Source organism: Lycium barbarum, chromosome 1 (genome assembly GCF_019175385.1).
Source record: "Lycium barbarum isolate Lr01 chromosome 1, ASM1917538v2, whole genome shotgun sequence".
NCBI lineage: Eukaryota > Viridiplantae > Streptophyta > Magnoliopsida > Solanales > Solanaceae > Lycium > Lycium barbarum.
Window position 1 is genome coordinate 150,647,294 of NC_083337.1, and position 12,239 is coordinate 150,659,532.

Sequence of the window (12,239 nt, forward strand, 5' to 3'; positions counted from 1 at the left end):
ATGTCAAATATATATATATCTCCACTGCCACTGCCACTGCCAGCACGTTGGAAAATAGTAATGGTAGCATCAATAGCAGCTGGAACCCAATTTGGATGGGCACTTCAACTCTTTTTATTGACTCCTTTCATGCAATTACTTGGAATTCTCCACACATATGCTTCATTCATTTGGCTTTGTGGTCCTATTTCTGGCATGATTGTTCAGCCTGTTGTTGGTTACTTGAGTGACAATCTCTCATCCACTTTTGGCCGGTGTCGGCCCTTTATTGCTGCTGGCTCCTCCATAGTTGCCTTTGCTGTCATCTCAATTGGCTTTGCTGCTGATATTGGCCATGCTTTTGGTGATCAACTTGATACTAGTACTAAGCCTTTTGCTATTGTTGTTGGATTTTGGCACCTTGACGTCGTTAACAACATGATACAGGTAAATATAATTGGACATTTAACTTTATGTATACATTTACTAGTATTATGTATGTTTAACACTACAAGTGTACTTAGATGCGCTTCGCGCGGTCATAAATAATTTTAATATAATTAAATCTTTACTAATTATATTTCTATTTCACATTTCTCTTAATTTAAATAAAATTCTTCAACAGAAAAAAGAAAAGTGAGAAATATCAAATTTTAAATAAAAAAGTGAGAATTGTTGAATTTTAAATATAAAATAGGAGAGAAAGAGTGCTACAAATCTATTGTAACAATCAAAAGTGTCACATTTGAAACAAATTACAACGATGCTTTTTCCATAATCAAAAATGCATCTTTGCCTTTTTCACCATCAAGTAAATTTTTACATAAATTTATTTTAGAGATAACCGCCTCATTTATGAAAAACTACTGTTATATTTTGAGAAATTTGCTCCTTAACTATTCCGTCAATGTAACTCCCTTTTACTCCTTATCTCTTTAGATAATAATAATAACGTATCAATAGTATCTTTTATTTATATTTATTCTTCGTATTCTATTTCCACTTAGCAAGGAACCATTACTATAATGATGAATCTCAATAGATAAGCTAGAACATGATTAAACCTATAATAGGAAAATAAGGAAAAGATAAATATTGTGTAGTCTTTTGCCATTAGCAGTAGACTTGCAGTTGTCTTGTGAACTGTCGTCTTTCTTCTCATAATTTTTCTTTACGGCTGTCCCCAAAATGGCCATCTTTCGTTGTTATTTTATATTCATCTCGTGAGAAGAATATTTGTTACCTGCATTATTGGACCATCAAATATTAGTCCAAAGGATTGCGGGTTCTTATTCTTAATATCCAAAATAAATATGTAATATATAATTAAATCAAGAAGAGAAAACAAAACTCTATAATTTTCCTCACATGTGTAACTTACATAGATGAAATATTAAGAAAAAATAAAAATCATTCTCTAGCATGCATAAAAAGCACTTTTACTCATGAAGAATCAAACAAAAATCAGAGAAAAAGTAAAAAAAAGGAAGGAGAAAGAAGTATTAAATCATAATTGAAATTTCTAAGATGAAAAATATGAATAATTATAGAAATTACTTTCCTAGGAGTCACATTACACTAATTCTTCTCTTTTGGTCGGGTTGTTATACTAATCCACCTTATTCTCGTCTCGTCGCCCTATATTATTCATTTCATTTTAATTTTTTCAGCATTCATCATCCTATTTTATCTTTAAATGCTCCTTCATATATTAATTTGACCAAACATTTCAAAGACTTCAAAATATGGTCTTCGAAAACTCCTATATGTGTGTAGGCCCTTTATTAGCTATTAGCAATTAACCAATTCACTAACCATCCTTCATAATTTAAAAAAGGAACATGTTTGAGAAGAAAACATACTTGTTGAAGAAATTCAAGATAGGTATTTACACATTGAGAGCATTCACAAATATTAGAATATGGCAATTGAGTTATCTTAGGAAAGAAACGGTTGTAAATTTAATAATGAAGACTTTTGGGCTTATTTTTCATTGGTTCTGAAAGGACATAACTCTTGGACTTGTAACGTAGTTGAAATGAAGAAAATGGAAAAAATAAAATTAATTCCTGATCAATGAGACTTGCCATATATAGATGGATGGATTGTTTTTTTCTTTTTTTTATTGTTATAAGTAAATAAAAGTATATTAATACATGAATCCTAACTAAAAGATCTATCAAGGAAGTGTTATTTTATAACATTAAAAGGAGATATAAATACAAAAGCAAAAAGGGAAATAAAAGGAAATATGAACAAACCACACGTTAGCTAGCCTTGAACCTGCATGGAAGCCATCTGAAACAAAAATATAAAAATTCGAAGAATTATAACACCATATACACACACAAGATAAATAAATTAAAAAAATTATAAATAATTGAGACTTAAAGGATTTTTCCTGCATTAATAAAGAATAGTGCAAGAAGAAATATGTCTCTAAATAGATTGGTTAGTGGTAAGTGGTAACTGTCATATTAGTGTCATAGTACTAAAATAGAGAAAGAGTTGATAATCAAATTTACCATGACCAGAAAAAAGATTAACAAAAATGAAAGCATATGTTTTGGTGAGTGTTGCAATGAAACTGAAAAAGAATCATGAAGTTTAATAGAAAGGATTTTTCCTGCATTAATAAGAATAGTGCAAGAAGAAATATGTCTCTAAATAGATTGGTTAGTGATAAATGGTAATTGCCATATTAGTCTCAGAGTACTATTTTTAGAGAAAATAGTTGATAATTTAATTTAACATGATCAGAAAGAAGAATAACAAAATGAAAGCGTATGTTTTGGTGAGTGTTGCAATGAAAATGAAAAAGAATCATGAAGTTTAAGAGAAACAAACCTTCATTATGGGAAGACGCAATCCTCTCAAAGGAGAGAAACTCCCCTCAACTAATTCATGTCATACTCATATTTGCCTCAATCTCATGTTTACTACAATGCCACTTATAATTTGAATAATATGATCGTTATTTTTGTTTTGCAACAAAATCTGACAACCTCAATTTATAGGATTACAATATGGAATACCAAATGATGTCATGAACATGGCTATTAATTATTTAGGGGTTATGGCATGAAAAGTTGTGGGAATAATGGAAATAAAGACCATTAAATTTTTACATTGAATAATATCAATGAATGGAGGAGTAGTAAGTGACACATTTATTTTTGTACACTACAAAATATTTAAAAAATATAAAAAATTGTCAAAAAAATGAGAAAAAAAATAAATAGGATCTTTGGCCAAAGAGAGGTGCCACGTCATTTTTTTATTGCCTAGCTTTATATTATATATAGATTATCAGATCACTTAATTAAAAGCCTTTAGTAATTTTGTGTAATAAATCCAAGATGGATGAATAACATAAATATATGACAAATAAGCCGATTAGGCAGATAGAGGAATAGAGGATTTTAAGTTTATGGTTTTTGAACTCTAGAACAGGACAACTTACTGGGATCATAACAGATTATTTTTACATATTAAATGATATTTTCAACACAAATACATGATTTGTACTAAGGCTACTGAATTCTGAACCTGTAAGTTAATTATTTTGTAGCTCCCCCCTGCTGATTATAGCTAGTACTCCCTTTGTCCCATTTTATGTGAGATGATCTGGAGTAAGAGAGTTAAATTATTTAATTTTCATTGTAAGAGAGGCAAATTATCTAATTTTCATGGTGGATTTGGAATCTTCAAATAATTTTAAATAAAATTTATATATTCAGTAATATATAAATAAGTCTCAATAATTAACAATTCAAAATACTTAAAAGATATGGAAAATTGCGTTCAAAGAAAACATTTTTTGACTTTCTAAATAGTAACTGGCCCTAGTAACTATTCCATACAAAATGGGACAGACAAAGTAATCTATATATACCCTCAGATTTTAGTTATAAATAACTAGTAAATAAGAAATATAAAACTAATTAGTTTAAATTATAGCATTTTGAGTCACTCTAAAAATCAGTTAATTATCTTAGATAAAATTTGAACTAGAGTAGTTTGAGCCAAGCAGTGTAACTAGGGGTTCAAATTGAACCTCAAACTTTCGATGCGAGATATAAATTTATGTGCAAAAATTTACTAAAATTACAATAAATAGTAGATATGGACTCATAACTTTAGAAATATAATGGTTCAATGCTAAAAAATTTAAAAGATTGACCCCCTAAAGTTTAAATCTTAAATCCGACTCTGAAGCCAAAGCTTAATAACCTCTCTACCCCACAAAGGTAGGATAAAGTGTGTGTACCCTCCGTGGGCTAGTCCCCACTTGTGGGACTACCCCGGGAATGTTGTTGTAAAATCTGAACTAGAGTTGCTGAATGAAATTGCCATGCAGAGCACTGTTGGCTGATCTATCCGGCAGAAAAGCCGACGGATGAGAACAGCTCAATCTTGCTACTCCTTCTTCATGGCGGTCGGAAGCATTCTTGGGAACGCAGCCGGTTCATACTCTAGCCTCTACACCATCTTACCTTTCACAAAAACAGATGCCTGTGATGTTCACTGTGCAAACCTGAAGAGTTGTTTCTTGATCTCAGTGGCTTTATTACTCACTTTAACTACCTTGGCATTAACAACTGTTAGCGAAAAGGGATTGCCACAGAGAGACTTGAAAAATGAGTCTTTTGGTACGGGAGGACGAGGAAAAGGGAGATTGATGTTTTTGGGAGATATGTTTGAAGCTTTGAAGCACTTGCTAAGATCAGTGTGGATTCTTCTGATGGTTACAGCTTTGAACCGGATGGCTTGGATTCCATTTACCTTGTACAGCACTGACTGGATGGGCAAAGAGGTATTTAGCTGTCCGTGCCAATTTATTTATGTGTCTTATTTTTTGTTTTACTCCCCCTATTCCAATGTAAGTGTCTTAGTTTGATGTTACGTCCCGTATTTTTATACATTGGGACAACTCGGATTAACTATGATAATTTAAGGCCAAGACTATTCCGGGATTTGAAGTCGGGACTTTTGACCTTTGATTTTATTTTGAGACATAAGTTATATATGAAATTATTGGCATTGAACATTTAGGAAAAATTGGGACTACAATTCATAAAATTGGAATTTAAAAATCTTGTGCAAAGGGGCATTGAGGCCGTGTATATGGAAATGGTCCCACACATTGTGTGGCCAATTTTAATTGGTCCAACACATTGTGTGGGCCAAAGGCAATGTAGATATTTTGTGGACTTAAAAGATGAATTCTTAAGTCATCTTCCACACTTTCAACACTTAGAAAAAAATTAAGAGGAGTTGAAGAACAACTCCCCCTCTCTCTCGGCCAAAGTGGAAAAAAAAAAACCAAGACCATTTTTAGCCTTCCCAAAAATAATTTCTTGATACAAACCCACTATATTGAAGTCCCTAAGTAGCGTGGAAGAGTTGTTTGGGTCATCTAACCATTCATTGTGTCCAATTGCAAACCCTAGCCATTTGTGGTATTGAAGAAGAAAGGTAAGTTTTGCTCTTGTTGTATGTGTTGTGAACTCTTATTTCATGTTGTAGTATGTTAATATGGATGAAAATCATGAAATATGGTGTGATGAAGTTGGGCCGTGTGTTTGGTGTTCTAGCCGTGTATATGGGTGTTGAATTGGATTGATGAATTAATTCTTGTAGTATGTTAAATTGTTGTAGTGTGTAGAGTGGCTAAGAATCACCATTATATGCTTGTGTAGTGGTAGATGAATATGGGTCATACTATATGCTAAAGGACACACTAATGTCGCTTAACGTTTAATGGTTGTTGTGATGACTTTTATGTTGGAAATAAGAGTTAAATGTCCCAAATTGATATGGTGAGTGTTGCGGACTGATTTGGAGAACTTTGTGCAATTAATGCAATCTTTATCTATGAGAACTATCAACATATGTATATGTGTAGTGTGGACGAATGTGGGCCACATAATATGTCGAAGATCGCATTGATATCGCTTAGCATTTTAATTGTCGTCGTTATGAATTCTAGTTTGGAAATGAGCATGTAATGACTCAAGATTAATGCTGAGATTTTGTGGGCTGATTTGAGGGTTATTGTGCGTTGATGTAATTTGTGTATTTTATGGAATTGATATCGTTATATTGTGAATTGTGATACAAAATATGAATTGAAAGTCGGAAGGTGGGCACAGTGGGGTTCTCGGTTTAGGGGGCTGTTTTCGGCCAACTTGGAGAAAAATTATTGGATTGTTGGAAAAATTATGTAAACTGTTAGAATGCCCTTGAATATTGTTAGTAAGGATTCGGGTTGATAATTGAATGTGTGAGCGATATCGTGGCTTGAATGTAAGCCGTTGAATTGAATAGTTGGAAAGTTGTTGAATGATGTAAAAGAGAGTTACTATTGTTATTTTGTCTTTCGAATTGATTATCGATGTTGCTAGGTTGGTTATTGTGGTTGTTGTTGTTGATTTTGAGCGAGTTAAATTCTCGGGATGGCCTATTTACAGGGGAAATGCTGCCGAATTTTCTGTAGAATTTAGCGATAGTTTGGAATAAATAATTGCTTAAGTGCCTATGATTAATATTGGATATTCGTTGGCATATTTGTAGACCTTGGGGAGCCCGAGGCGTAGATTGGGATTAACTTTAGGTTGGCTATCTTGGAGGGCGTTCGAGGTATGTAAAGCAACCTTCCTTCTTTTGGCATGCCTTAGTTTTACATAGGCTAGATTAGAGCCTTAAGGGAATTCCAAATTCGAAATCCGAGCATGATATGATCATTATATAATTCTTGGCACTCTTATGCATGATTTGATAAGAATATGAACCATTATGTCTTCGAAATAATCGTTTTCCAAATGTTGCACAAAAAGTTTGTTTAGAGAATTCCATAACTTTTGAATGCCATATCTTTCGCATAAAGGCTCGGATTGTTCCAATATTTTTATAGGAGTTTGCATGATGTATAATGAGTATGATTTCCATAGGCGGGCCCGACTCGGGTCAATACCCGTTCGTGGGTCCCGCGACTTTCCTTTATGCGATTCGGAGAACTTTTGAAAGAATTTGGTATGACTATTATTCCGATTTCGAATATGATCATTTTTACTTATGTTTGAGTTTGTGATAATGATTTTGTGCATATGACTACTCACGATTCTACTCGTGCATTCTGTTATCCCTTCGCTGAGTCCCGGGCCGGTTATGTTGTCGTGCGCACTTTGATATACTCCGGAGTTATGCTGTGCTTATGGTTCACCGAGCTACTCGCCAAAGAGGGTCGGGTTCCACTTATATATGATGTTATGAGGTGTATGGCGTTATGCTGTGTTATGATATGTGACGGGGGTTCGGAGGTTAGAAACCTTTCCGGTGTTATGCTGTGTTATGGCGCCATCGACGGGCGGGCGACCATATTCTTCTGTACCTTCTGCATGACTTACATATTTTTAAAGTAAACATTTTGATACGTTGGATTTGTACATATTCTTTGTACTACTATTTCGTTTTTGTCTCAGGTTTGCTTCTGTATATTCTGCTTTGCATACTCAGTACATATTTCGTACTGACCCCCTCTCTTCGGGGGCTGCGTTTCATGCCCGCAGGTACAGACGCACAGTTTGGTGATCCACCAGTCTAGGACACCCTCTTCTGCTATTTGGAGTGCTCTTCTCATTCCAGAGCCTACATTTTGGTATATATATTTTGTTCGCTGTGTATGTATATATTTGATCAGGGGTACGGCGGGGCCCTGTCCCGCCATATGTTTTGACTGGTCTGTTTAGAGGTCTGTAGACGTATTTGTGGGTGTGTGCGCCTACTTCTGTTCAGATGCGATTGTATGATCCTATATGGTTATGGCAGCCTTGTCGGCGTGCATTCTGTATATGTTTTGGGCCGTTGTGCCATTTGATAGCCTTGCCGGCTTTTTGACACACACACACATATATATATATATATATATATATATATATATATATATATATATATATATATATATATATATATATATATATATATATATATCCGCATACGGTTGCGTTGAGATGTGTTTGAACAGTTTGATATGGTTTGAGACGGCATAGAGTATTGATGGTCGTATATGCTATTTGTGTGTGATTTGATTGAATAAATACGTCAGGGTACCCAACTAGGGCGCCAGTCACGACCTACGGGGCTGGGTCGTGACATTTGACTAGGCACGGAATTTAAAAAATAAAGAGAGAATTTTGAATCTTGTGGTCCTAAACAAAAAATGTATATAATGTACTAAAATGTCCTTTGTATTTTGTGGTTATAAACTTGTCATATATTTGAATTGTCAACTTACTAAATAGAAATAAACACTCTTTTTGGGGCAGACCAAAATGGAAAGTAAGACACTTAAATTGGGACGGAGGGAGTAAATCTTTTTTATTTTTTAAATTGTCCTCAATTTTGATATCTAGTGCTCTCTCTATCCCAAATTTATGTGGCACCTTTCGGATTTTGAGAATCAAACCTTTTAATTTTGACCGTGAATTCGGACATGAAATCTATAAGTTTTTGTAATAAAATTTATATATTTGTAAACTTGGCTTCTTACCGGTTGTTTCCCCATTGGACAGGTATAGGGTGGCACAGTTAGGGACGCGGATCTATACCGTAAAGGAGTACATGCAGGTGCATTTGGTCATCTGTTGAACTCAGTGGTGCTATGTTTCATGTCACTAGGAGTGGAGGGCATTGGAAAGTGGCTAGGTGGTGCAAAAAGGCTATGGGGGTTTGTCAATTTCATCTTGGCTATTTGCTTGGCCATGACTGTTTTGGTCACAAAAAATGGGAAGTCACGGCAGTATGGCGGCGATGGCGAGCTTCTGCCACCGGATACAGGTGTTAAGATCAGCGCCTTGGTTCTCATTGCTGTTATGCGAATTCCTCTAGCTGTGAGTTCTCCTATATATTACCCCTCAATTGTTTGACTCAATTAAATTCTAAGTAATGCACTTTAAATAAAGACAAAGTTTTAGAAAGTGGGACGTGAGGCGATGTGTTTTGCCTGATATGGATAAGTCCTGCGGGCAGTGGATATTAATTTTTAATTGATAGCGCGTATAACAATTAGGAATCGCGTGCTAGAATATCGTTATTTTTAATCTTGCTATTAACATGATAGAATTTAAGTTTGGTGCACCGTCAGTGTACTAATTTTTCTACACCATCAGGTAATTAATCTCAAAGATGATTTACCACAGTAACTTTCTTTAGTATTTGAAAGAAATTAAAGGCAAGTAGAATCCTATTGATACTTTAACTAAAATATTTCTGAGTTTACCTGTAATAAAAATAATTTCCTTTTTCAAATTTATTTACTACTTTTGACGTTTTCACTTTTGATGCCAAATTCTCAATATCATCATCAATAATCACTGATGAAGGTTTTGTCTTTAGCTCATGGAAATATAATTACGTTCCAAAAACCTCTTGGTTATAGGTCCTTTTTTGGTTTGAAAAGATCCATTCTGTTACTTAGCTTCCGTATCTAATTCAAAAGGCCTTATAAATTATGAAGATTGAAAACCTTAGAGAACTTGAAAAAAGAAATCAACTAAAATCACACTATTAAGCCATGCAATTCTTTTGCATCTTTGCTGGAAACAGGATATATAACAAAGCACATTAATATTTTGGGTGGACTAATACACATGGGGAACAAAAAGCCAATGATAGAAAGCATAGATGGGTGATTAAATAACTTTGGTTCGAGAGAACGAGGATGACGGATATTCTGTAGGGGTGAGGAGAGAGGTAAAATAAAAAGCTTGAGTTTGTATTTAGAGAAGGAAAAAAATTACTGTAGTAAAAAGTTAGTAACCTACTATAGCAGGTCAATATTACCCGATGGTATAAAAAATTTGTACACTGACAGTGCACAAAACTTAAACTTAAACATGATATTGGTTCTTTTATAGGGGCTTTATAGCATCCCATTTGCTATGGCATCTATATATTCCAGCAATGCTGGAGCAGGACAAGGTAATTAATCCAGCAAGGCTTTAATGAAAAGCATAGAGCATGCAAGAGCTCGGGTTCGATCCCAAGACCTTGAGGAAATAAGCACAGCCCTTAACCAGTGCTCCACTCAGCCTGGTTTGACCATGTGTTCCTTCAGATAATATTAGATATATTTTCAGAATTATACACATAATATATCGAGTTTAGTCGAGTGACCATGTGTTCACGTGATCCAAGATTAATATATAAATTCACCTCTGACCAGAGGCGGAACTGGATTTTGATGCAGAGGGGGCACCAATGACTACTGCCTTAATATAAATATGTCACTTATTATGTGAAAGTTAGGCGTGCAACTCTTTGAAAACTTAATAATTATGCTAAGTTATTGGTAAAGTAGTAGTATAAATATAAACTTTAAAATTGGAAGAAACGAAAATAGGTTTAGAACGGAAACAAAACAAACTCAACAAAAAATAGAAATAAAGGTGTTGCAAGCGAGACTCGAACCTCGGTGTCATATGAGGACCTAAGGGGCACAACAACCAAATGCACCGAAGCGATGAATATCTCTCAGGGTCCTTTTAAATACATATGCGTTTTTTAAGGTATATACACTATATATGTACAGGGTATTCCCGAGGTTAGTGGGGACACGTGACCCCCTCCTAACAGGGTGGGTCTGCCCCTGCCTCTGACCATGTTTAATTTTTGGTAAAGAGTAAAATATAATAATACATATATATTATATTGTGGTACTAGTTGACTGCTACATTTTATTAGTACTATATTTAGAATTTAGATAATCCATCTGCTACTTTGTTTTGCTCCCTATAATATGCTCGATGATCAGAGGCTCTAGAGAAAAGGACCAAAATCATCCATAATGTTTGAGTTTGGATCAAAATCATACATATTCTTTCACATGGAGCACTAATAGTACATTATGTTTGCATAAGTGGTGCACTTTTAGTCAAACTCCCAAATAAATTTAACGGAAAAGAACAAAAATGCCCCTGAACTTTTAGAAAAGGTATAAAAATACCCTTTATTCATCTATTTTGCTAAAACTATCCCTCAATTCAACTTTTTGGCTCATTTATTCCCCTTGACTAACGGACAACACTAATTTAAAAATAAAATAAATTGCACATGACATTTTATTACTGAAAAATTGATTTATTCTTTTAAAAAGAAATCTGAAAACTCGTTATTTGTAGAATAAGGAAAAATAATTTTTCAACATCCGTTTCTTTAAAAAACAAATGTAGTAAGCCTTTTATATATATATATATATATATATATATATATATATATATATATATATATATATATATATATATATAAACAGAATTGGAATTTCATTAAAACATGTGGAATTTTTTTAAGTTTGGAAAACTTTTTTTAACGGGTGGAAACCCCATTTTTTTTTTAGAAAATTCAATTTTTAAATCTGAAAAACTGATTGTTTTTTTAAGTAAAATGTGCAAAACTAATGCTCCATACTTTTCTTCTAGATTTAAAAAAAAAAGAAGATAGTTTTTTGTTTTTTTTTTAAACACAGTTTTTCCATAAAAAATTTAATTTTTTCAGATTTTTATAAAAATCCAATTTTTCACATTTTGAAAAGAAAAAAAATTAGTGTTGTCCGTTAGTCAAGGTTTTACTCGTTAAAAAAAAGTTTTTCAAATTTAAAAAAATTCCAAGGTTTCAGATTTCTTTTTAAAAGAATAAATCAATTTTTCAGTAATAAAATGTCATGTGCAATTTAATTTTTTTTTTTAAATTAGTGTTGTCCGTTAGTCAAGGGGAATAAATGAGCCAAAAAGTTGAATTGAGGGGTAGTTTTAGCAAAATAGATGAATAAAGGGTATTTTTATACCTTTTCTAAAAGTTCAGGGACATTTTTGTTCTTTTCCGTTAAATTTATTTGGGAGTTTGACTAAAAGTGCACCACTTATGCAAACATAATGTACTATTAGTGCTCCATGTGAAAGAATATGTATGATTTTGATCCAAACCCAAATATTATGGATGATTTTGGTCCTTTTCTCGAGGCTCTAACATGACTTACTTTTTCTTTTGTTGCTAAAAAAATGCAATGGATAATATAGACAATTGTGTCACTAGTGGCGGGAGGGCCATTTGATTTGTTATGTGGAGGAGGGAACTTGCCAGCTTTTATTGCTGGAGCAGTTGCTGCTTCATTTAGTGGTATTTTTGCACTCACACTGTTGCCTTCTCCACCTGCTCCTGATGCCAAACAAGCCCCTATTTTCGTGGTTGCTACTTCTCATTGA

General features: G+C 33.6%; 1 pseudogene; it reads left to right on the forward strand.

The window, feature by feature from the left end:
- On the forward strand, positions 1-12,239 carry LOC132644042 (sucrose transport protein-like; annotated as a pseudogene).